A 26,095-nucleotide genomic window follows, 5' to 3' on the forward strand; every position below is an offset into this window, starting at 1 on the left:
ACAGACGGGCTTGGTCCTGGTAGACACAGGGGCCCTGAACGAGGAGGTTTGGGCGCTGTGGAAGTAGAATTGGACGCTCTGACGATAGGCCTTGCAGGTCTGAGAACCAGTGCCGTCTGGGCCACGCTGGAGCTATGAGAAGCAGAATTCCTTTTTCTTGCTTGAACTTCCAAATTACCCTGATCAGGAGTGACACGGGAGGGAACATGTATGGCAGCCGAAACCTCCACGGTACCGCCAGCGCATCCACGAATGCTGGTTGAGGATCCCTTGTCCTTGCTCCGAAGACCGGAACCTTGTGATTGTGTCGAGATTATTACCAGTTATTTATATAGCGCACACATATTCCGCAGCGCTTTACAGAGAATATTTGGCCACTCACATCAGTCCCTGCCCCAGTGGAGCTTACAATCTATATTTCCTATCACATGTACACACAGACACATTCACGCTAGGGTTAATTTTGTTGGGAGCCAATTAACCTGCCAGTATATTTTTGGGATTTTTGGGATTTTTGAGATGCCATCAGATCTACGACTGGAAGGCCCCACCTTTCCACTAGGAGTTGAAACACTTCTGGATGGAGGCCCCACTCGCCGGCATGCACGTCCTGACGACTGAGAAAGTCCGCTTCCCAATTCAGGATTCCCGGAATGAATATTGCCGATATGGCCTGCAGAATCCGTGAGACTTCCTTCATTGCTAGGCGGCTTCGAGTTCTGCCTTGATGATTTATGTAAGCCACTGTGGTGGCGTTGTCCGACTGTACTTGAACAGGATGGTTCTGAATTAAATGCTGGGCTAGGTTCAAGGCATTGAAGACCGCCCGCAACTCCAGAATATTGATCGAGAGGAGGCACTCCTCCTTGGTCCACCGCCCATGAAGGGAGTGTTGCTCCAGCACCGCGCCCCAACCTCTTAGACTGGCATCTGTTGTCAACAGGACCTAGTCGGATATCCAGAACGGACGGTCCCTGCACAGTTGTTGGTCCCGGAGCCACCAGAGCAGCGACAGACGGACCTCCGGATTCAATGAGATCATTTGAGACCTGATCTGGTGAGGCAGGCCGTCCCATTTGGCTAGAATCAGCCTCTGGAGAGGGCAAGAGTGAAATTGAGCGTACTCCACCATGTCGAATGCTGACACCATGAGGCCCAGCACCTGCATCGCCGAATGTATCGACACTTGCGGACGAGATAGGAAGCAACGAATCCTGTCCTGAAGTTTCAGGACTTTCTCCTGAGACAGGAACAACCGCTGGTTGTGAGTGTCCAATAGTGCTCCCAGATGCACCATGCTCTGAGCAGGTATCAGGGATGACTTCTTCCAGTTGATGAGTCACCCGTGGGATTGCAGAAACCGGACCGTCACATCTATATGACGCAGGAGAAGTTCTGGGGAATTTGCCAGGATTAACAAGTCGTCCAAATACGGCAGTATCCTGACCCCTTGACGGCGGAGTACCTCCGTCATCACCGCCATGACTTTTGTAAAGACTCGCGGAGCCGTTGTTAAACCAAAAGGTAACGCCCGAAACTGGTAATGGCAGTTGCCAATAGCAAATCTCAGGTATTGCTGATGAGACACTGCTATAGGAATATGCAGGTAAGCATCCTGTATATCCAGGGAGACCATAAAGTCCCCAGGTTCCAAGGCCAGAACTATATAGCGAAGGGTTTCCATCCGGAACTTGGAAAACTTCACAAACCTGTTCAATGCCTTGAGGTTGAGAATGGGCCGGGAGGACCCATTCGGTTTCGGGACTAGAAACAGCGGAGAATAGTACCCCCGGCCCCTCTGCGCAAGAGGCACCTGTACTACGACTCCTGTATCCAGGAGGGTCTGTACCACCGAATGTAGAGTGTTTGCCTTTGTCTTGTCCAACGGGACATCTGTCTGGCAAAATCGATGAGGGGGTCGGTTTTTGAAGTCTATGGTGTAACCTCGAGTGACGACTTCCCGTACCCAGGCATCTGAAGTGGTCTTCAACCATTCCTGGGTATACCCTAGAAGCCACCCCCCCCCAACCCCCACCCTGGGATCCCCCAGAGGGAGGCCCGCCCCATCATGCGGCAGGCTTATCTGTCTTGGAAGCTGGCTGACGGGCCGCCCAGGCTGTTTTGGGCTTAGGCTTACCAGGTTTGGAAGTGCGGGCCTGCTTGTTGTACGCCTGACCTTTTGCTTTACCTGAAGGACGAAAGGGGCGAAAGGAAGTACCTTTAGCCTTCGACACAGAAGGAGCAGTACTTGGCAGACAGGCAGTTTTGGCAGTAGCCAAGTCAGCCACAATCTTATTTAAATCCTCCCCAAACAGAATATCTCCCTTAAAAGGGAGTACCTCCAGGGTTTTTCTAGAGTCCAGATCCACAGACCAGGATCTCAGCCACAATATCCGGCGAGCCAGGACTGACGTAGTAGAGGCCTTGGCTGCCAGGATACCGGCATCAGAAGCCGCCACTTTAATATAACGAGAAGCTGTCACAATATAAGACAAGCATTGTCTAGCATGGTCAGAGGAGATTTCAGCATCCAACTCCAAGGCCCATGCTTCAATGGCCTCTGCAGCCCAAGTAGCTGCAATAGTGGGCCTTTGTGCAGCACCCGTGAGGGTGTAAATCGCTTTCAGACAACCCTCCACACGTTTATCCGTAGGCTCTTTTAGGGACGTGACGGTGGTGACCGGTAGAGCTGAGGAAACCACCATCCTAGCCACATGTGAGTCCACTGGAGGAGGCGTTTCCCAATTCTTAGACAGCTCCGGCGCGAGGGGATAGCGAGCCAGCATCTTCTTTTGAGGCACAAACTTCGTACCCGGGTTTTCCCAGGGTTCCTGACGTATATCAATTAGGTGGTCAGAGTGAGGTAAAACTTGTTTAATCACCTTCTGACGCTTGAAACTATCTGGTATCTTAGGAGGAACGGATGGCTCGGGATCATCCATAATCTGTAAAATTAACTTAATAGCCTCCAAAAGATCAGGAACATCCACATGTGAACCACCCTCCCCATCAGCCGTATCTGAGTCAGAACCTGTGGGGTCAGTGTAAGTGCCGTCTTCATCCGACGAGGTGTCAGTGACAGCAGTAGATTGTGAGGAGACAAGCGCTCGCTTAGAGGACCCCTTGGAAGTAGGCGAGCAACGGTCAGACTTTTTAGTAGTCAGGGACTGGTTCAACTTCTTTATTTGAGCAGATAAATCGTCCGCCCACAGCGGGTTAGCTGCAGGGACCACAAACTGTTGCACCGGCATTGGGGGTCCCATAGGGGGTGTTAGTTTATGAACTAGCGTATGCAGAAGCGTGGAAAAAGCGTCCCACTGCGGGTCATTATTTGCCCCCGTTGCCACAGTCCCATGGGGGCAAGGAGCCCCCAGAACCAGAGCCCAAAGCTGCTATATTCTCCTCATAGGGATCTGTGGCTTTAGCAACACCGCCAGTGTGTTCAGCCCCAGAACCGTTACCCTCAGAAGCAGACATGATATAACTTGCAGTATCAGGTAACACAGTACAATTTGTCAGCAGCACAATACCTCTAGCCCAAACCCCTGCGCAGTGTAGTCAGCACCAGCAGAGATAAAGTAGAGATATGGGCCCTCATTCCGAGTTGATCGCTCGCAAGCTGCTTTTAGCAGCATTGCACATGCTAAGCCGCCGCCTACTGGAAGTGAATCTTAGCTTAGCAGAATTGCGAACGAAAGATTCTCAAAATTGCGAATAGAAATTTCATAGCAGTTTCTGAGTAGCTCGACACTTACTCTGCCACTGCGATCAGTTCAGTCAGTTTCGTTCCTGGTTTGACGTCACAAACACACCCAGCGTTCGCCTAGACACTCCCCCGTTTCTCCAGCCACTCCCGCGTCTTTCCCAGAAACGGCAGCGTTTTTTCACACACACCCATAAAATGGTCAGTTTCCGCCAAGAAACACCCACTTCCTGTCAATCACACTACGATCACCAGAACGAAGAAAATTCCTCGTAATGCCGTGAGTAAAATACCTAACTGTTGAGTAAAATAACTAAGCGCATGCGCTCTGCAAACATTGCGCATGCGCAGTAAGCGACTAATCGCAAAATAGAGAAAATCGGCAACGAGCGAACAACTCGGAATGAGGGCCTTGGTGACTAAATCACAGAGAAAAATACGTAATACAGTATATCTTTGTGAAAATCCTATATTAGATCAAACCTGACGCACCAAGCCCCCTCAGGTTATAGAATATAGGGATAGCAGGTTGAGTGAAAGACACAAAATGGACACCACTCAGCTATCAAATGCACACACAAATAGTCACAGTCTGTACAATGCAGAGGTTATTACTAACAATAATACTGCACTGGACTAGCTTACACAGCTATATAACAATAGATATAACAGTACACAGTAAGAACTGGATGTATATCACAGGGTAATTGTACTAGGAAACCCTGACTAAGTGCACTCTTTCTTAACTAACACTGACTAAAAAAGGCAGGTAGAATACTTAAGTGTCTTGTAAAGTCACAGCACTGACAACCAGGCGGCTTTACATAGGAGGATTTGCCCAAGCAGTCCCAGGAACAGTGAGCTGAGGGATAATGGCGCCGCAGACACTGCCAGGGAGTGAAGGGAGAGACAGATATGCAGCTCTAGGGCGGGAACATTTGCAGAAAATGGCGCCCTGGGGCTGGGGGAGGGGCTTCAGGTCCAAGCTCTATCCCCCTGCTGGCAAAACCACCGGGTACTGCGGGCTCTAATAAAATGGTTTATAGAGAAAACCTGACCTGTCCCATGCCCTGGTGATCTAGTGGGATCGCCTGTACTGCCACAGTGTCCACCGCCAGCGCGCGCGGCCGCCTCCCACAGACCGCGCCGGATCGCGATAAAGACCGGGTCACTCACCACCTCCCGAAGCGCGGCCACGCGATCCCGGAGAGCCCCTGTCGTGTGTGCCTGACAAGAAGAAAACCGGAGCCTCCTGCTGTAGTTACCCGGCAACCAGGGCTCGGGAGTGTACTGCGCCGCTGGGGAGAGCCGGAGCTGCAGCCGTGAATGTCCACTGACATGTAACACTGCTGCTTCCCTTGAAGTCTTCACTTTTTTCCTCAGAAAAAAAGCTCTTCTTAGGGCTGCCTAGAGCAGCCCCTCTGTTAAGTGTCTGCTACTGCAGCACCAACTACAAAACTGAGATCCTGTGCAGGGAGGCGGGGTGATATAGGAGGCGGCGCTATGCATTCTGGGAAGAGTCAAAGCTTTGAGCCTGTTGGTGCCTCGGATCAAGATCCTACTCTACACCCCATTGTCCATTCCTTGTGGAGCCCAGTGTACCCCGCAGCAGAAATACTCTCTGAACTTCTGTGTCCAGAATCATCCCGAGAAAAGACAATCTTGTCGTCGGTTCCAACTGTGACTTTGGATAATTTATGATCCAACTGTGTTGTTGGGAGTATTGACAGGGAGAGTGTGATGTTTTGTAACAACTGCTCCCTGGATCTCGCCTTTATCAGGAGATCGTCTAGATAAGGAATTATATTGACTCCTTTTTGACGCAGGAGAACCATCATCTCTGCCATCACCTTGGTGAATACCCTCGGCACCGTGGAGAGACCGAAAGGTAACGTCTGGAATTGGTAATGGCAATCCTGAACCGCAAATCTCAGATAAGCCTGGTGAGGAGGATAAATGGGAACATGCAGGTAAGCATCTTTTATGTCTACAGACACCATGTAGTCCCCCTCCTCCAGACTGGAAATCACTGCCCTCAGTGATTCCATTTTGAACTTGAATCGTTTCAAGTAAAGATTCAGATTTTTCAGGTTTAAGATCGGTCTGACCGAGCCGTCCGGCTTCGGAACTACAAAAAGACTTGAATAAAACCCCTCCCCTTGTTGTGACAAAGGTACCAGGACTATGACCTGATCCTGACATCATTTTTGGATTGCCGCTGTTACTGCTTCCCTTTCTGGAAGAGAAGCTGGCAAGGTCGATTTGAAAAATCGGCATGGAGGAAAGTCTTGAAACTCCAGCTTGCATCCCTGGGACACTATTTGCAACAACCAGGGATCCAGGCCAGACAGAATCCAACCTTGGCTGAACAGTTTGAGACGTGACTCCACCCGAGCGGCCTCCCGCAAAGGATCCCCAGCGTCATGCTGAAAATTTGGCAGAAGTAGGGGTAGACTTCTGCTCCAGGGAACCTGAAGCTGCTGTGGACTTCTTTCCCTTTCCTCTTCCCCTACCTGCAAAGAAGGGGGAACCTCTCGCTTTTTTGTATTTATTGGGCCGAAAGGACTGCATGTGCGGGTGATATGTCTTTTTTGCCGGTGCAGGCGCAGAGGGCAAAAATGTCGACTTACCTGCGGTAGCCGGCGAGACTAACGCATCCAGTCCATCGCCAAATAAGGCCTCCATATTTCTTTTGGAATCTGCATCCGCGTTCCACTGGCGAATCCACAACGCCCGCCGAGCCGATACTGCCATGGTAGCGGCTTGTGAACGCGGCAGCGTCTTTGATATTCCCTAACTTAAGGAGTATCTCATCTTTATCAATCGTGTCAATTTCTGATGACACGCTTTCTGACCATTTTTCAATAGCGTGATTCACCCATGCGCAAGCAATTGTGGGCCTCAGCAGTGTACCATTGGTAACATAAATGGATTTCAATGTAGTTTCCATCTTTCGGTCTGCCGGCTCTTTTAGTGAAGCCGTGCCAGGTGCAGGGAGAATTACCTTCTTTGTCAACCTGGACAGAGCACTGTCTAACACAGGGGGTGACTCCCATTTTTTCCTGTCCTCCACCGGGAAAGGATAAGCTATCTGAATTCTCTTGGGAATACGAAATTTATTTTCGGGATTCACCCACATCCCTTCAAAGAGTGTATTAAGCTTGTGGGAAGCCTTCTCCTGAGGTACAGGAGTGGCTTCCGTGACTTCCAGAACTTCCCTTATAGCCACAATCATATATTGTATATTTTTTTCCAATTTATGATCTATTTCTCTGCAGTCACTATCGTCGACACAAGAATCAGTGTCCGTGTCGGTATCAGTATTCACAATATTCGCAAATGGTCTCTTATGTGACCCAGAGGGGTCGCCTGCGGATGGAAGAACAGAGCCCTGAAAAATCACATCATCCACAGATTTTCTCCAGCACTCATGAGATTCAGACTTATCTAATCTCCTACTGATATGAAGCATACTATCACGTATTTCTTTCACCCATGCAGGCTCTTGGTGTGCCGGCAGCGCCACCACATTACACTTCTGTGTCCCTAAAATGGTTTCCTCCGGGGAGGAACTCCCTGCCTCTGACATGTCTTACACACGTGTACAGCATACACACACAGACACACTTGGACTTACAGGGGACAGACCCACAGTAAAATCTGTCAGAGGGACGCAGTTTAGGAGCAGCCAGTTCACAATCCCAGCGCCAGTATCTAATGCCTGTGAACACAGAATGCCCACTGACATGCAGTGCTTTTTACACAGTAAAACACACGTGTAAAGCACCAAATTCACCTGTGCCCCCCCCCCCCGTTTTGAACCCTGATACTCGTAGTCAGAAGTGAAGGAGAACCAGCGATGTCTCTGCAGCCTGAGGAGAGAGAAAATGGCGCTGAGCAGTGTGCTGGCTGCCTGAGGAAGAAGCTCCGCCCCCACAATGGTGCGCTTTTACCTCAGAAACTTTTCATAATATTTATACTGGCGGGGGTAGGGCTGTGCCTGGGCATCTTATGCCCCCTTTTTGCCAGTTTTTAGAGGTGTTTTTGCTGCCCAGGGCGCCCCCACCCCGCGCCCTGCAGTGCCTGTGTGTGTGGGCAGCAATGGCGCGCTTCGCTCCTGCCAGCCGCGCTGTACCTCAGCCGTCACTTTTCTTGATAGAAGATCTGTCTTCTTCAACTCACCTGACTACTGGCTCTTTTGGGGGGGGTGACGGCGTGCTGTGGGAGTGAGCATCTAGACACGGCTAGCGTTCAGTACCCTTCAGGAGCTAATGGTGTCCTGTCAGCCAGAAGCAGAGCAATGAAACTCTTCAGGAAGTTGGTTCCTACTTCTGCCCCCTCAGTCCCACGAAGCAGGGAGACTGTTGCCAGCAGTTCTCCCTGAAAATAAAAAACCTAACATAAGTCTTTTCAGAGAAGCTCAGTAGAGCTCCCCTAGAGTGCATCCAGTCTGCCTGGGCACATTTCTAAAACTGAGGTCTGGAGGAGGGGCATAGAGGGAGGAGGCAGTTCACACCCATTGAAAAGTCTTAAGAGTGCCCATGGCTCCTGCGGAACCGTCTATCCCCATGGTCATGAAGTATACCCCAGCATCCTTTAGGACGTATGAGAAATAATAATAATAATATTATGAAGTATAGAGCACAGTGTATAGGATGTATATAGAGAATGAGGTATAGAGCAGAGTGTGCAGGGGTATAAATGTAGAGAGTATGAAGTATAGGATACAGTGCGTAGGGTGTATATAGATAATATGAAGCCTAGCTCACTGATGCAGCCACAAAGCCTTGCAGCCCAGTGAATGGTAAAGCAAGGGTGACCAGCGGTGGTTGAGACCACCAATGGTTCCCTTGCGAATGGTTTCACACCATCGAGGTTAACTATCAATGGTTAACCCACAGATGGCCATCCTTAATATGGAATATATGAGATATAAACCTTCAAGCGTTCCCTGAAAACTCAAATATTCAGACAAGCTTATCAAATTCCGGGCCCACCCACGTAACCTTCAATGCCTCATATCTAATTACACCCTCTGTGTACAGTCCACACATAACCTTGCATATTTTTTCTTTCTTCACTTTCACATCCTCCTGACCCTTGGCCAACATTGCTGGGTGATCATATCATACAGCACGTTAAGAACCTTTGCAAATCTGGCAGAACCATTGTGCAACAGGTAGCACCTATCCTTGTGTATCAATCCCTATAGATTGTAAGATTGTGAGCAGGGCCCTCCTACCTCTGTGTCTGTCTGTTATTACATAGTTTTGTTCTTACTGTTGCCCCAATTGTAAAGCGCAATGGAATATGTTGCGCTATATAAGAAACGGCTAATAATAAGAATTTACTTACCGATAATTCTATTTCTCGTAGTCCGTAGTGGATGCTGGGGACTCCGTCAGGACCATGGGGAATAGCGGCTCCGCAGGAGACAGGGCACAAAATTAAAAGTTTGACCACTAGGTGGTGTGCACTGGCTCCTCCCCCTATGACCCTCCTCCAAGCCTCAGTTAGGATACTGTGCCCGGACGAGCGTACACAATAAGGAAGGATTTTGAATCCCGGGTAAGACTCATACCAGCCACACCAATCACACTGTACAACTTGAGATCTAAACCCAGTTAACAGCATGATAACAGAGGAGCCTCTGAAAAGATGGCTTCCAACAATAATAACCCGATTTTTGTAACAATAACTATGTACAAGTATTGCAGACAATCCGCACTTGGGATGGGCGCCCAGCATCCACTACGGACTACGAGAAATAGAATTATCGGTAAGTAAATTCTTATTTTCTCTGACGTCCTAAGTGGATGCTGGGGACTCCGTCAGGACCATGGGGATTATACCAAAGCTCCCAAACGGGCGGGAGAGTGCGGATGACTCTGCAGCACCGAATGAGAGAACTCCAGGTCCTCCTTAGCCAGGGTATCAAATTTGTAGAATTTTACAAACGTGTTCTCCCCTGACCACGTAACTGCTCGGCAGCGTTGTAATGCCGAGACCCCTCGGGCAGCCGCCCAAGGTGAGCCCACCTTCCTTGTGGAGTGGGCATTTACAGATTTTGGCTGTGGCAGGCCCTGCCACAGAATGCGCAAGTTGAATTGTGCTACAAATCCAACGAGCAATCGTCTGCTTAGACGCAGGAACACCCAGCTTGTTGGGTGCATACAGTATAAACAGCGAGTCAGACTTTCTGACTCCAGCCGTCCTTGAAATATATATATATATATATATATATATATATTTTTAAGGCTCTGACAACGTCGAACAACTTGGAGTCCTCCAAGTCGCTAGAAGCCGCAGGCACTACAATAGGTTGGTTCAGGTGAAACGCTGATACCACCTTAGGGAGAAACTGAGGACGCGTCCGCAGTTCTGCCCTGTCCCAATGGAAAATCAGATATGGCTTTTGTACGAAAAAGCCGCCAATTCTGACACTCTCCTGGCCGAAGCCAGGGCCAGTAGCATGGTCACTTTCCATGTAAGATATTTCAAATCCACCGATTTGAGTGGCTCAACCAATGGGATTTGAGGAATCCCAAAACTACATTGAGATCCCACGGTGCCACTGGAGGCACAACCGGGGCTGTATATGTAGTACTCCTTTGACAAAAGCTTGGACTTCAGGAACTGAAGCCAATTCTTTCTGGAAGAAAATCGACAGGGCCGAAATTTGAACCTTAATGGACCCCAATTTGAGGCCCATAGACAATCCTGTTTGCAGGAAATGTAGGAATCGACCCAGTTGAAATTCCTCCGTCGGAGCCCTCTCCTTCAGGATCCGGCGTTCAACCGCCATGCCGTCAAACGCAGCCGCGGTAAGTCTAGAGGTAGAGTGCACGTATCCTCCGTGCGCATCTCTTGAAGTTCCGGGTACCAAGTCTTTCTTGGCCAATCCGGAGCCACGAGTATCGTTCTTACTCCCCTTTGCCGTATAATTCTCAGTACTTTGGGTATGAGAGGCAGAGGGGGGAACACATACATTGACTGGTACACCCATGGTGTTACCAACGCGTCCACAGCTATTGCCTGTGGGTCTCTTGACCTGGCGCAATACCTGTCCAGTTTTTTGTTGAGGCGGGACGCCATCCTGTCCACCTTTGGTTTTTCCCAACGGTTCACAATCATGTGGAAGACTTCTGGATGAAGTCCCCACTCTCCCGGGTGGTGATCGTGTCTGCTGAGGAAGTCTGCTTCCCAGTTGTCCACTCCCGGAATGAACACTGCTGACAGTGCTATCACATGATTTTCTGCCCAGTGAAAAATCCTTGCAGCTTCTGCCATTGCCCTCCTGCTTCTTGTGTCGCCCTGTCTGTTTACGTGGGCGACTGCCGTGGTGTTGCCCTACTGGTTCAACACCGGCTGACCCTGAAGCAGAGGTCTTGCCAGGCTTAGAGCATTGTAAATTGCCCTTAGCTCCAGTATATTTATGTGAAGTGAAGTCTCCAGGCTTGACCACACTCCCTGGAAATTTCTTCCCTGTGTGACTGCTCCCCAGCCTCTCAGGCTGGCATTCGTGGTCACCAGGACCCAGTCCTGAATGCCGAATCTGCGGCCCTCCAAAAAGGTGAGCACTCTGCAACCACCACAGAAGAGACCCCCTTGTCCTTGGAGACGGGGCTATCCGCTGATGCATCTGAAGATGCGATCCGGACCATTCGTCCAGCAGATTCCACTGAAAGGTTCTTGCGTGGAATCTGCCGAATGGAATCGCTTCGTAAGAAGCCATCATTTACCCAGGACTCTTGTGCATTGATGCACTGACACTTTTCCTGGTTTTAGGAGGTTCCTGACTAGCTCGGATAACTCCCTGGCTTTCTCCTCCGGGAGAAAAACCTTTTTCTGAACTGTGTCCAGAATCATCCCTAGGAACAGCAGACGTGTCGTCGGGCTCAGCTGGGATTTTGGAAAATTTAGAATCCACCCGTGCTGTTGCAGCACTACTTGGGTTAGTGCTACACCGGCCTCTAACTGTTCTCTGGATCTTGCCCTTATCAGGAGATCGTCCAAGTAAGGGATAATTAATACGCCTTTTCTTCGAAGAAGAATCATCATTTCGGCCATTACCTTGGTAAAGACCCGGGGTGCCGTGGACAATCCAAACGGCAACGTCTGAAACTGATAGTGACAGTTTTGTACCACGAACCTGAGGTACCCTTGTTTGAAGGGCAAATTGGGACATGGAGGTAAGCATCCTTGATGTCCAAGGACACCATAAAGTCCCCTTCTTCCAGATTCGCTATCACTGCTCTGAGTGATTTCATCTTGAACTTGAACCTTTGTATGTAAGTGTTCAAAAGATTTCAGACTTAGAATAGGTCTCACCGAGCCGTCCGGCTTCGGTACCACAAACAGCGTGGAATAATACCCCTTTCCTTGTTGTATTAGGGGTACCTTGACTATTACTTGCTGGGAATACAGCTTGTGAATAGCTTCCAACACCGTCTCCCTGTCGGAGGGAGATGTTGGTAAAGCAGACTTCAGGAATCTGCAAGGAAGAGACGTCTCAAATTCCAATCTGTACCCCTGTGATACTACCTGCAGGATCCAGGGGTCGACTTGCGAGTGAGCCCACTGCGCGATGAAATTCTTGAGACGACCCCCCCACCGGACCTGAGTCCGCTTGTAAGACCCCAGCGACATGCTGAGGACTTTTCAGAAGCGGGGGAGTGCTTCTGCTCCTGGGAAGGAGCTGCTTGCTGCAGTCTCTTACCCTTTCCTTTGCCTCGGGCAGATATGAATGGCCTTTTGCCCGCTTGTTCTTATGAGAATGAAAGGACTGAGGCTGAAAAGACGGTGTCTTTTTCTGTTGGGAGGTGACCTGAGGTAAAAAAGGTGGATTTTCCGGCTGTTGCCGTGGCCACCAAGTCCGATAGACCGACCCCAAATAATTCCTCCCCTTTATACGGCAAACTTCCATATGCCGCTTGGAATCCGCATCACCTGACCACTGTCGCGTCCATAAAACTTCTTCTGGCAGAAATGGACAGCGCACTTACCCTTGATGCCAGAGTGCAAATATCCCTCTGTGCATCTCGCATATAAAGAAAATGCATCCTTTAAATGCTCTATAGTCAATAAAATATTGTCGCTATTCAGGGTATCAATATTTCCAGTCAGAGATTCCGACCAAACCCCCCCAGCACTGCACATCCATGCTGGGGCGATTGCTGGTCGCAGTATAACATCAGTATGTGTGTATATACTTTTTAGAGTATTTTCCAGCCTCCTATCAGCTGGATTTTGAGGGCGGCCATATCAGGAGACGGTAACGCCACTTGTTTTGATAAGCGTGTGAGCGCCTTATCTACCCTAGAGGGTGTTTCCCAGCGCGCCCTAACCTCTGGCGGGAAAGGGTATAATGCCAATAACTTCTCTGAAATTAGCAACTTCCTATCGGGGGTAACCCACGCTTCATCACACACTTCAATCAATTTATCTGATTTCAGGAAAAACTACAGGTAGTTTTTTCACACCCCACATAATACCCATTTTTGTGGTACTTGTAGTATCAGAAATATGTAACGCCTCCTTCATTGCCGTGATTATGTAACGTGTGGCCCTACTGGAAAATACGTTTGTTTCTTCACCGTCGACACTGGAGTCAGTGTCCGTGTCTGTGTCTGTCGACCGACTGAGGTAATGGGCGTTTTAAAGCCCCTGACGGTGTTTGAGACGCCTGGACAGGTACTAATTGGTTTGCCGGCCGTCTCATATCGTCAACCGACCTTGTAGCGTGTTGACACTATCACGTAATTCCATAAATAAAGCCATCCATTCCGGTGTCGACTCCCTAGGGGGTGACATCCCATTACAGGCAATTGCTCCGCCTCCACACCAACATCGTCCTCATACCTGTCGACACACACGTACCGACACACAGCACACACACAGGGAATGCTCTGATAGAGGACAGGACCCCACCTAGCCCTTTGGGGAGACAGAGGGAGAGTTTGCCAGCACACACCAAAGCGCTATAATTATAAAGGGACCACCTTATAGTAAGTGTTTTCCCTTATAGCAGCTTAATATATAATAATATCGCCAAAAAATGCCCCCCTTCTCTGTTTTAACCCTGTTTCTGTAGTGCAGTGCAGGGGAGAGCCTGGGAGCCTTCCCACCAGCGGATCTGTGTGGGAAAAATGGCGCTGTGTGCTGAGGAGATAGGCCCCGCCCCCTTCACGGCGGGCTCTTCTCCCGGTTTTTTCTGTAATCCTGGCAGGGGTTAAATACATCCATATAGCCCAGGGGCTATATGTGATGTATTTTTAGCCAGTAAAGGTAATTACATTGCTGCCCAGGGCGCCCCCCCCCAGCGCCCTGCACCCTCAGTGACCGCGGTGTGAAGTGTGCTGAGAGCAATGGCGCACAGCTGCAGTGCTGTGCGCTACCTTAAGAAGACTGGGAAGTCTTCAGCCGCCGATTTCTGGACCTCTTCTCTCTTCAGCATCTGTAAGGGGGCCGGCGGCGCGGCTCCGGTGACCCATCCAGGCTGTACCTGTGATCGTCCCTCTGGAGCTAGTGTCCAGTAGCCTAAGAAGCCCAATCCATCCTGCACGCAGGTGAGTTCACTTCTTCTCCCCTTAGTCCCGCGTTGCAGTGAGCCTGTTGCCAGCAGGACTCACTGAAAATAAAAAACCTAACAAACTTTTATTCTAAGCAGCTCTTTAGGAGAGCCACCTAGATTGCACCCTTCTCGGCCGGGCACAAAAACCTAACTGAGGCTTGGAGGAGGGTCATAGGGGGAGGAGCCAGTGCACACCACCTAGTGGTCAAACTTTTAATTTTGTGCCCTGTCTCCTGCGGAGCCGCTATTCCCCATGGTCCTGACGGAGTCCCCAGCATCCACTTAGGACGTCAGAGAAAAATAATTAAGCGGGGTGTATATGGATAATATGAGGTATAGAGCGCTGTGTGCAGGGTATATATAGCATAAGGACGTCGTGTGCAGGGTGTATAGGGATATTATAATGTATAGAACGCCGTGTCCAGGGTATATATGGGGTACAGAGCGCCGTATGCAGGGTGTATATGAACAATATGAAGTACAGAGAACCGTGTGAACGGTGTATAGATTTAATCAGGTGCAGGGTATACATATGAGGTACAGAGCGCCCTGTGCAGGATATATATGGCATGAGGTACAAAGCACCGTGTGCAGGGTGTGTATGGCTAATGTGAGGTACACGGCGCCGTGTGCAGGTGTATATGGATAATGGGGGTAATTCAGACCTGATCGTAGCAGAAAATTTGTTAGCAGTTGGGAAAAACCATGGGCACTGCAAGGGGGGGGGGAGCAGATATAACGTGCAGAGAGAGTTAGATTTGGGTGGGTTATATTGTTTCTGTGCAGGGTAAATACTGGCTGCTTTATTTTTACACTGTAATTTAGATTTCAGATTGAACACACCCCACCCAAATCTAACTCTCTCTGCACATGTTACATCTGTCCCCCTGTAGTGCACATGGTTTTGCCCAACTGCTAACAAATTTGCTGCTGCGATCAACTCTGAATTACCCCCAATGTGAGGTGCACGGCATGGGTGTGCAGGGTGTATGGGGATACTGGGGGTGATTCCGAGTTGTTCGCTCGCTAGCAGATTTTAGCAACATTGCACACGCTAGGCCGCCGCCCTCTGGGAGTGTATCTTAGCTTAGCAGAATTGCGAACGAAAGATTAGCAGAATTGCGAATAGAAAATTCTTAGCAGTTTCTGAGTAGCTCCAGACCTACTCACAGATTGCGATCAGCTCAGGCCGTTTCATTCCTGGTTTGATGTCACAAACACGCCCTGCGTTCGGCCAGCCACTCCCCCATTTCTCCAGACACTCCCACGTTTTTTCCTGGCACGCCTGCGTTTATGCGCACACTCCCAGAAAACGGTCAGTTTCCGCCCAGAAACACCCACTTCCTGTCAATCACACTCCGATCACTTCAACGATGAAAAATCTTCATTCGGACGTGAGTAAATCTGCTAAGTTTTGTGCTAAAATACTAACCGCATGCGCACTGCGTACCGTGCGCATTTTTGCCTTAATCGCTCCGTTGCGAAAATCGGCAACGATCGAACAACTTGGAATGACCCCAATGTGAGGTGCGGGGCGCCGTGTGCAGGGTGTATGGGGATAATGTGAGGCGCACAGCGCAGTGTGCAGGGTGTATGGGGATAATGTGAGGCACACAGCGCCGTGTGCAGGGTGTATGGGGATAATGTGAGGTGCACAGCGCCGTGTGCAGGGTGTATGGGGATAATGTGAGGGGCACAGCGCCGTGTGCAGGGTGTATATGGATAATGTGAGGGGCACAGCGCCGTGTGTAGGGTGTATATGGATAATGTGAGGGGCACAGCGCCGTGTGTAGGGTGTATATGGATGTGAGGGGCACAGCGCCGTGTGTAGGGTGTATATGGATAATGTGAGGGGCACAGCGCCGTGTGTAGGGTGTATATGGATAATGTGAGGTGCACAGCACTGTGTACAGGGTGTATGGGATAATGTGAGGTGCACAGCGCCATATGCGGGGTGTATATGGATAATGTGAGGGGCACAGCACTGTGTACAGGGTGTATGGGATAATGTGAGGGGCACAGCGCCATATGCGGGGTGTATATGGATAATGTGAGGGGCACAGCGCCGTGTGAAGGGTGTATATGGATAATGTGAGGTGCACAGCACTGTGTACAGGGTGTATGGGATAATGTGAGGGGCACAGCGCCATATGCGGGGTGTATATGGATAATGTGAGGGGCACAGCGCCGTGTGAAGGGTGTATATGGATAATGTGAGGTGCACAGCACTGTGTGCAGGGTGTATATGGATAATGTGAGGTGCACAGCACTGTGTGCAGGGTGTATATGGATAATGTGAGGGGCACAGCGACATGTGCAGGGTGTATATGGATAATGTGAGGCGCACAGCGCTGTGTACAGGGTGTATGGGGATGTGAGGGGCACAGCGCCGTGTGCAGGGTGTATATGGATAATGTGAGGGGCACAGCGCCGTGTGCAGGGTGTATATGGATAATGTGAGGGGCACAGCGCAGTGTGCAGGGTGTATATGGATAATGTGAGGTGCACAGCACTGTGTGCAGGGTGTATATGTATGATGTGAGGCGCACAGCGCCGTGTGCAGGGTGTATATGGATAATGTGAGGCGCACAGCGCTGTGTACAGGGTGTATGGGGATGTGAGGGGCACAGCGCCGTGTGCAGGGTGTATATGGATAATGTGAGGCGCACAGCGCAGTGTGCAGGGTGTATATGGATAATGTGAGGTGCACAGCACTGTGTGCAGGGTGTATATGTATGATGTGAGGCGCACAGCGCTGTGTACAGGGTGTATGGGGATAATGTGAGGGGCACAGCGCTGTGTATAGGGTGTATGGGGATAATGTGAGGGGCACAGCACTGTGTACAGGGTGTATGGGGATAATGTGAGGGGCACAGCGCCGTGTGCAGGGTGTATATGGATAATGTGAGGGGCACAGCACTGTGTACAGGGTGTATGGGGATAATGTGAGGCGCACAGCGCTGTGTACAGGGTGTATGGGGATGTGAGGGGCACAGCGCCGTGTGCAGGGTGTATATGGATAATGTGAGGCGCACAGCGCAGTGTGCAGGGTGTATGGGGATAATGTGAGGGGCACAGCGCTGTGTACAGGGTGTATGGGGATAATGTGAGGCGCACAGCGCTGTGTATAGGGTGTATGGGGATAATGTGAGGGGCACAGCACTGTGTACAGGGTGTATGGGGATAATGTGAGGGGCACAGCGACATGTGCAGGGTGTATGGGGATAATGTGAGGGGCACAGCGACATGTGCAGGGTGTATGGGGATAATGTGAGGGGCACAGCGCTGTGTGCAGGGTGTATATGGATAATGTGAGGCGCACAGCGCAGTGTGCAGGGTGTATATGGATAATGTGAGGCGCACAGCGCTGTGTACAGGGTGTATATGGATAATGTGAGGGGCACAGCGCTGTGTACAGGGTGTATGGGGATAATGTGAGGGGCACAGCGCCGTGTGCAGGGTGTATATGGATAATGTGAGGCGCACAGCACTGTGTACAGGGTGTATATGGATAATGTGAGGGGCACAGCACTGTGTACAGGGTGTATGGGGATAATGTGAGGCGCACAGCGCAGTGTGCAGGGTGTATGGGGATAATGTGAGGCGCACAGCGCAGTGTGCAGGGTGTATGGGGATAATGTGAGGGGCACAGCGCCGTGTGAAGGGTGTATATGGATAATGTGAGGCGCACAGCGCTGTGTGCAGGGTGTATGGGGATAATGTGAGGCGCACAGCGCAGTGTGCAGGGTGTATGGGGATAATGTGAGGCGCACAGCGCAGTGTGCAGGGTGTATGGGGATAATGTGAGGGGCACAGCACCGTGTGCAGGGTGTATATGGATAATGTGAGGGGCACAGCACTGTGTACAGGGTGTATATGGATAATGTGAGGGGCACAGCACTGTGTACAGGGTGTATATGGATAATGTGAGGCGCACAGCGCTGTGTGCAGGGTGTATGGGGATAATGTGAGGCGCACAGCGCAGTGTGCAGGGTGTATGGGGATAATGTGAGGCGCACAGCGCAGTGTGCAGGGTGTATGGGGATAATGTGAGGGGCACAGCGCCGTGTGAAGGGTGTATATGGATAATGTGAGGCGCACAGCGCTGTGTGCAGGGTGTATGGGGATAATGTGAGGGGCACAGCGCCGTGTGAAGGGTGTATATGGATAATGTGAGGCGCACAGCGCTGTGTACAGGGTGTATGGGGATAATGTGAGGCGCACAGCGCTGAGTACAGGGTGTATGGGGATGTGAGGCGCACAGCGCCGTGTGCAGGGTGTATATGGATAATGTGAGGGGCACAGCACTGTGTACAGGGTGTATGGGGATAATGTGAGGCGCACAGCGCTGAGTACAGGGTGTATGGGGATGTGAGGCGCACAGCGCCGTGTGCAGGGTGTATATGGATAATGTGAGGGGCACAGCACTGTGTACAGGGTGTATGGGGATAATGTGAGGCGCACAGCGCTGAGTACAGGGTGTATGGGGATGTGAGGCGCACAGCGCCGTGTGCAGGGTGTATATGGATAATGTGAGGGGCACAGCACTGTGTGCAGGGTGTATGGGGATAATGTGAGGGGCACAGCGCCGTGTGCAGGGTGTATATGGATAATGTGAGGGGCACAGCACTGTGTACAGGGTGTATGGGGATAATGTGAGGCGCACAGCGCAGTGTGCAGGGTGTATGGGGATAATGTGAGGCGCACAGCGCTGTGTACAGGGTGAATGGGGCTAATGTGAGGGACACAGCGACATGTGCAGGGTGTATATGGATAATGTGAGGGGCACAGCGCCGTCTGAAGGGTGTATGGGGATAATGTGAGGCGCACAGCGCTGAGTACAGGGTGTATATGGATGTGAGGGGCACAGCGCCGTGTACAGGGTGTATATGGATGTGAGGGGCACAGCGCCGTGTGTAGGGTGTATATGGATAATGTGAGGGGCACAGCGCCGTGTGCAGGGTGTATATGGATGTGAGGGGCACAGCGCCGTGTGCAGGGTGTATATGGATAATGTGAGGGGCACAGCGCTGTGTACAGGGTGTATATGTATGATGTGAGGCGCACAGCGCCGTGTGAAGGGTGTATATGGATAATGTGAGGCGCACAGCACTGTGTACAGGGTGTATGGGGATAATGTGAGGGGCACAGCGCTGTGTATAGGGTGTACGGGGATAATGTGAGGCGCACAGCGCTGAGTACAGGGTGTATATGGATGTGAGGCGCACAGCACCGTGTGCAGGGTGTATATGGATAATGTGAGGGGCACAGCACTGTGTATAGGGTTTATGGGGATAATGTGAGGCGCACAGCGCTGTGTATAGGGTTTATGGGGATAATGTGAGGCGCACAGCGCTGTGTATAGGGTTTATGGGGATAATGTGAGGGGCACAGCGCTGTGTATAGGGTGTATGGGGATAATGTGAGGGGCACAGCGCTGTGTACAGGGTGAATGGGGCTAATGTGAGGGACACAGCGACATGTGCAGGGTGTATATGGATAATGTGAGGCGCACAGCACTGTGTGCAGGGTGTATGGGGATAATGTGAGGGGCACAGCGCTGTGTACAGGGTGTATGGGGATAATGTGAGGCGCACAGCGCTGTGTATAGGGTGTATGGGGATAATGTGAGGGGCACAGCGCTGTGTACAGGGTGAATGGGGCTAATGTGAGGGACACAGCGACATGTGCAGGGTGTATATGTATGATGTGAGGCGCACAGCGCTGTGTATAGGGTGTATGGGGATAATGTGAGGGGCACAGCGCTGTGTACAGGGTGTATGGGGATAATGTGAGGCGCACAGCGCTGTGTATAGGGTGTATGGGGATAATGTGAGGGGCACAGCGCTGTGTACAGGGTGTATGGGGATAATGTGAGGCGCACAGCGCTGTGTATAGGGTGTATGGGGATAATGTGAGGGGCACAGCGCTGTGTACAGGGTGTATGGGGATAATGTGAGGCGCACAGCGCTGTGTATAGGGTGTATGGGGATAATGTGAGGGGCACAGCGCTGTGTACAGGGTGAATGGGGCTAATGTGAGGGACACAGCGACATGTGCAGGGTGTATATGGATAATGTGAGGCGCACAGCACTGTGTGCAGGGTGTATGGGGATAATGTGAGGGGCACAGCGCTGTGTATAGGGTGTATGGGGATAATGTGAGGGGCACAGCGCTGTGTATAGGGTGTATGGGGATAATGTGAGGGGCACAGCGCTGTGTACAGGGTGAATGGGGCTAATGTGAGGGACACAGCGACATGTGCAGGGTGTATATGGATAATGTGAGGGGCACAGCACTGTGTACAGGGTGTATATGGATAATGTGAGGGGCACAGCACTGTGTACAGGGTGTATGGGGATAATGTGAGGCGCACAGCACCGTGTGCAGGGTGTATATGGATAATGTGAGGGGCACAGCACTGTGTACAGGGTGTATGGGGATAATGTGAGGCGCACAGCACTGTGTGCAGGGTGTATGGGGATAATGTGAGGGGCACAGCGCTGTGTATAGGGTGTATGGGGATAATGTGAGGGGCACAGCGCTGTGTATAGGGTGTATGGGGATAATGTGAGGGGCACAGCGCCGTGTGCAGGGTGTATATGGATAATGTGAGGGACACAGCGACATGTGCAGGGTGTATATGGATAATGTGAGGGGCACAGCACTGTGTACAGGGTGTATATGGATAATGTGAGGGGCACAGCACTGTGTACAGGGTGTATATGGATAATGTGAGGGGCACAGCACTGTGTACAGGGTGTATGGGGATAATGTGAGGCGCACAGCACCGTGTGCAGGGTGTATATGGATAATGTGAGGGGCACAGCACTGTGTACAGGGTGTATGGGGATAATGTGAGGCGCACAGCACTGTGTACAGGGTGTATGGGGATAATGTGAGGGGCACAGCGCTGTGTATAGGGTGTATGGGGATAATGTGAGGGGCACAGCGCTGTGTACAGGGTGAATGGGGCTAATGTGAGGGACACAGCGACATGTGCAGGGTGTATATGGATAATGTGAGGCGCACAGCACTGTGTACAGGGTGTATGGGGATAATGTGAGGGGCACAGCGCTGTGTATAGGGTGTATGGGGATAATGTGAGGCGCACAGCGCTGAGTACAGGGTGTATATGGATGTGAGGCGCACAGCACCGTGTGCAGGGTGTATATGGATAATGTGAGGGGCACAGCGCTGTGTACAGGGTGTATGGGGATAATGTGAGGCGCACAGCGCCGTGTACATATTGCATTGGAAGTACATGTACTGTACACTTGTACAGCAGCCAGAGGCTGGGCTGTGCGTCTGTGTGGAGGAGGGTGAGGGAGGTGGGCGGAGTCACACGCCCCCATGGGCGGGAGGGGGAGTGGGCAGTACCACTTGGCGAGGTGGAGGGGGGACGGGGGTAGCAGATAGAAGTGGAACGATCCTTCGGGGGAGAGAAAGAGAGACACAGGCACACGCGGGGCGTGTCCCGCCACAGAGGGGCGTGTCTATGAGGTCTCAGCAAAGCCTGTGCTGTGAATTGGATGGGCGTGTCCGTGGCGCCGATGTGGGCGTGGTCGCAGTGTCAGACGGAGCGGCGCTAAGTGCTGGGAATGTCGGGGCGGGAGGGGGCGTGTCTCGGCGGACGGCACCACTGGCAGCAGCCGGAGGGGGAGGGCAGGAGAAGGTGCCGGAGGTATCGCTGAGGGGGGAGTAGGGGAATGATAATAGGACAATGGAGCCTGTGTGCGGCTGCGGGAGACTGAAGCTGCCGCCCAGCGGCCCGCACTGCCGGCTGTGAGGAGCGGGGGAGTCCCGGTCACCGCATCACCCCCCCCCCCCCTCCGTGCTGGAGCCTAGCCTCCTCCCCAGCGCCGGAGAGTGACGGTTCCTGCCCCACGCCGCCCGGGAGAGGAGCCCAGGACACTGAGGGGAGGCCCCGGACTGCGGGAGGACGGTGAGGGAGCTGCAGGCCGCGGCTGTGCGTGTGAGCTAGGCCCGAGCCTTCGTGCGGGGACATCACACGGGGGGAGCTGGTGTGTGTGTGCGGGGAGCGGAAGCTGGTGTGTGCGGGTCCGAGGGGGAGCCGCTGTGTGTGTGCGGGGAGGGGGAGCAGGAGCTGCTGTGTGCGGGACCGGTGGGGAGGGAGGGCTAGAGTGCGGGTCCGGGAGGGAGCTGGTGTGTATGTGAGGGAGGTGGTGTATGTGAGGGAGCTGGTGTATGTGCGGGACCGGGAAGGATCTTGTGTGCGGGATTGGTGGGGTAGTGGGGGAGCTGGTGTGTGCGGGATTGGGGTGGTCGTGGGGGAGCTGGTGTGTGCGGGATTGGGGTGGTCGTGGGGGAGCTGGTGTGTGCGGGATTGGGGTGGTGGTGGGGGAGCTGGTGTGTGCGGGATTGGGGTGGTGGTGGGGGAGCTGGTGTGTGCGGGATTGGGGAGCTGGTGTGTGCGGGATTGGATTGGTGGTGGGGGAGCTGGTGTGTTCGGGATTGGGGTGGTGGTGTGGGAGCTGGTGTGTGCGGGGGTGGGGGAGCTGGTGTGTGCGGGATTGGGGTGGTGGTGGGGGAGCTGGTGTGTGCGGGATTGGGGTGGGGGAGCTGGTGTGTGCGGGATTGGGGGGGTGGTGGGGGAGCTGGTGTGTGCGGGATTGGGGGGGTGGTGGGGGAGCTGGTGTGTGCGGGATTGGTGGGGGAGCTGGTGTGTGCGGGATTGGGGTGGTGGAGGGGGAGCTGGTGTGTGCGGGATTGGTGGGGTAGTGGGGGAGCTGGTGTGTGTGGGATTGGGGTGGTAGTGGGGGAGCTGGTGTGTGCGGGATTGGGATGATGGTGGGGGAGCTGGTGTGTGCGGGATTGGTAGGGTAGTGGGGGAGCTGGTGTGTGCGGGATTGGGGTGGTGGTGGGGGAGCTGGTGTGTGCGGGATTGGGGTGGTGGTGGGCGAGCTGGTGTGTGCGGGATTGTGGTGGTGGTGGGGGAGCTGGTGTGTGCGGGATTGTGGTGGTGGTGGGGGAGCTGGTGTGTGCGGGATTGGGGTGGTGGTGTGGAGCTGGTGTGTGCGGGATTGGGGTGGTGTGGGAGCTGGTGTGTGCGGGATTGGGGTGTTGGTGGAGGAGCTGGTGTGTGCGGGATTGGGGTGGTGGTGGGGGAGCTGGTGTGTGCGGGATTTGGGTGGTGGTGGGGGAGCTGGTGTGTGCGGGATTGGTGGGGTGGTGGGGGAGCTGGTGTGTGTGGGATTGGGGTGGTGGTGGGGGAGCTGGTGTGTGCGGGATTGAGGTGGTGGTGGGGGAGCTGGTGTGTGCGGGATTGGGGTGGTGGTGGGGGAGCTGGTGTGTGCTGGATTGGGGTGGTGGTGTGTGCGGGATTGGGGTGGTGGTGGGGGAGCTGGTGTGTGTGGGATTGGGGTGGTGGTGGGGGAGCTGGTGTGTGCGGGGGTGGTGGGGTAGTAGGGGAGCTGGTGTGTGCAGGATCGGGAAGGTGGAAGGATTGGGGGAAATCTGTGTGTGCGCGACTAGGGGTGAGCTGGAGTTTGCGGGATTGGGGTGATGGGGGGGAGGCTGGGGTGTGTGTGTGGGGAGATAGGGGGAATGATGTGTGTATATGCGGGATTAGTTGGGGGGGGGGGGGCTGCTGGTGTGTGCGGGAGGATAGGTGGGATTGGAGGAGATATGGTGTGTGCAGGATCTGGGGGAACACTGGAGTGTGCGCATCCAGGAGGGATCTGGTGTGTGCGGGAGCGGGACGGTGGGGGGATCAGGTAGAGAGTGCTGGTGTGTGTGCGGGACTGGTGGTGAGCTGGTGTGTGCGGGATTGAGAGTAATTGATGGGGGGTCTGGTGTGTGCAAGATTTGTGGTGTGTGCGGGACCTGGGGGTGGGGACCTGGTGTGTTGAGCGGTACTGGTGGGGACCTGGTGTGTTGAGCGGTACTGGTGGGGAGTTGGTGTATGCGTGTGGGACCCGGGGGTAGCATTGAGCTGGTTTTTGTGAGACTGGGGAGGTGTATGGGATGGATTTCTCTGAGAACATACCTTACACAAGTAAGTTGGTACTGGGAGCGTAGACACAACTGATGTATAGTAGAGAGCTGTGAGGAGAACGTTTATGATGGAATGGCGCAAGGGTATCAATGAGGTATGAGGCAGTACTGAAACTAATATTAGTACAAATGAGGTATAGGGGACTGCTGGGACCTGGTGTTAGGGCACAAATGACGTATAGGTGACAGCTGGGACATGTTGAAGGAAGACTTATGAGTGATATTGCACATGAGAGAGCTGGAACCTGGTGTGGATACATGAATGGTATACACTGTCATTACATTTATGAGACATATATAGGACAGAGTTGTGTGGCACAGGGACCTGTGTGAGTACTCCAGGAAAGTCAGGTGTATGGGACAGAGAGGGGAGTGGAAAAGCTGTGACCTACTTTAAGGACACGCATGAGGAGTATGGGATGGCAGAGAGCTGGGCTTTTCTATGAGGACATGCATTGGGTGCAGCAGGGCTATAGCTAAGACCTGGCGTGAGGACATGGATAAGGTGTATGAGAATTTTGGGACCAGGCATGAGAACATGTATGGGACAATTTGGACCTGTTGTGAGGACATGTGTGAGGTGTATGGGACAGTTCGACCCTGGTGTGAGGACATGTATGAGGTTTATGGGACAATTGGACCTGTTGTGAGGACATGTATGAGGTTTATGGGACAATTGGTACCTGGTGTGAGGTCATGTATGGGACAATTGGACCTGGTGTGAGAACATGTATGAGGTGTATGGGACAGTTGGGACCTGGTGTGAGAACATGTATTATGTGTATGGGACAACTGGAGCTTGGTGTGAAGTGTATGTGACAGTTGGGACATGGCGTGAGGACATATATGGGACAATTGGGACCTGGTGTGAGGAAATGTATGGGACAATTGGGACCTGGTGTGAGAACATGTATGGGACAATTGGGACCTGGTGTGTGGTGTATGGGACAGCTGGGACATTGTGTGAGGGGGACAACAGAAAGTTGTGACCTGTGTGAGGGCATATGAGATGTCTATGACATTTGGAACTGATGTTAGGACATATGAGGTGTATGGGATAATTGGGACCTGGTGTGAAGACATGCATGGGACAGTAGGTACCTGAATTGAGGACATATGTGGGACAGTTGGGACCTGATCTGGAGACATGTATGGGACACTTAGGGCCTGGTGCGAGGCCATGTATGGGAAAGGTGGGACCTGGTGTGAGCTGTATGGGACAGTTGCGACCTGGTGTGAGGACATGTATGGGACAGTTGGAACCTGATGTGAGGAAATGTATGAGCTGTATGGGACAGTTGGGACATGGTTTTGAGGACATATGAAGTGTATGGGACTTTTGGACCTGATGTGAGGACATGTGTGGCACAGTTGGTACCTGATGTGGGGTCATGTATGGGACAGTTCGGCCCTGGTGTGAGGCCATGTATCAGGCCATGGGACATTTAGTACCTGGTGTGAGGACATGTATGGGACACTTGGGACCTGGTTCTGAGGACATTATGAAGTGTATGGGACATTTGGACCTGATGTGGGGACATGTGTGGCACAGTTGGGAACTGATATGGTACAGCTAGGACCTGGTGTGAGGACGTATGAAGTGTATGGGACAGTTGGGACTTGGTGTGGGGACATATGAGGTGTATGGGACAGTTGGGACCTGGTGCCGGACATGAATGGGACAGTTGGGACCTGGTATGAGGTATATGGGACAGTTATTACCTGGTGTGTGGATATGTAGGAGGTGTTTGGGACAGCTGGGACCCGGTGTGAGTACATGTATGGATGTTATGGGACAGTTA

General features: G+C 52.3%; 1 protein-coding gene across 6 annotated transcripts in view; it reads left to right on the top strand.

Moving 5' to 3' along the window:
* The window catches only part of BCL9 (BCL9 transcription coactivator), a 511,737-nt gene that overhangs the window by 363,579 nt on the left and 122,063 nt on the right, over positions 1–26,095 (top strand). Inside the window, exon 1 of one of the 6 annotated variants that reach the window (XM_063956698.1) lies at positions 21,926–22,221. The exons of 2 other annotated variants lie outside the window; for them this stretch is intronic. The gene's annotated coding sequence lies outside the window, so the exon portion shown is untranslated. Of the gene's footprint in view, positions 1–21,925; positions 22,246–24,210; positions 24,389–26,095 lie in introns of those variants that run through there. 3 more of the 6 variants (XM_063956696.1, XM_063956692.1, XM_063956697.1) reach the window with 3 other exon arrangements.

Source organism: Pseudophryne corroboree, chromosome 2, assembly GCF_028390025.1.
Source record: "Pseudophryne corroboree isolate aPseCor3 chromosome 2, aPseCor3.hap2, whole genome shotgun sequence".
NCBI lineage: Eukaryota > Metazoa > Chordata > Amphibia > Anura > Myobatrachidae > Pseudophryne > Pseudophryne corroboree.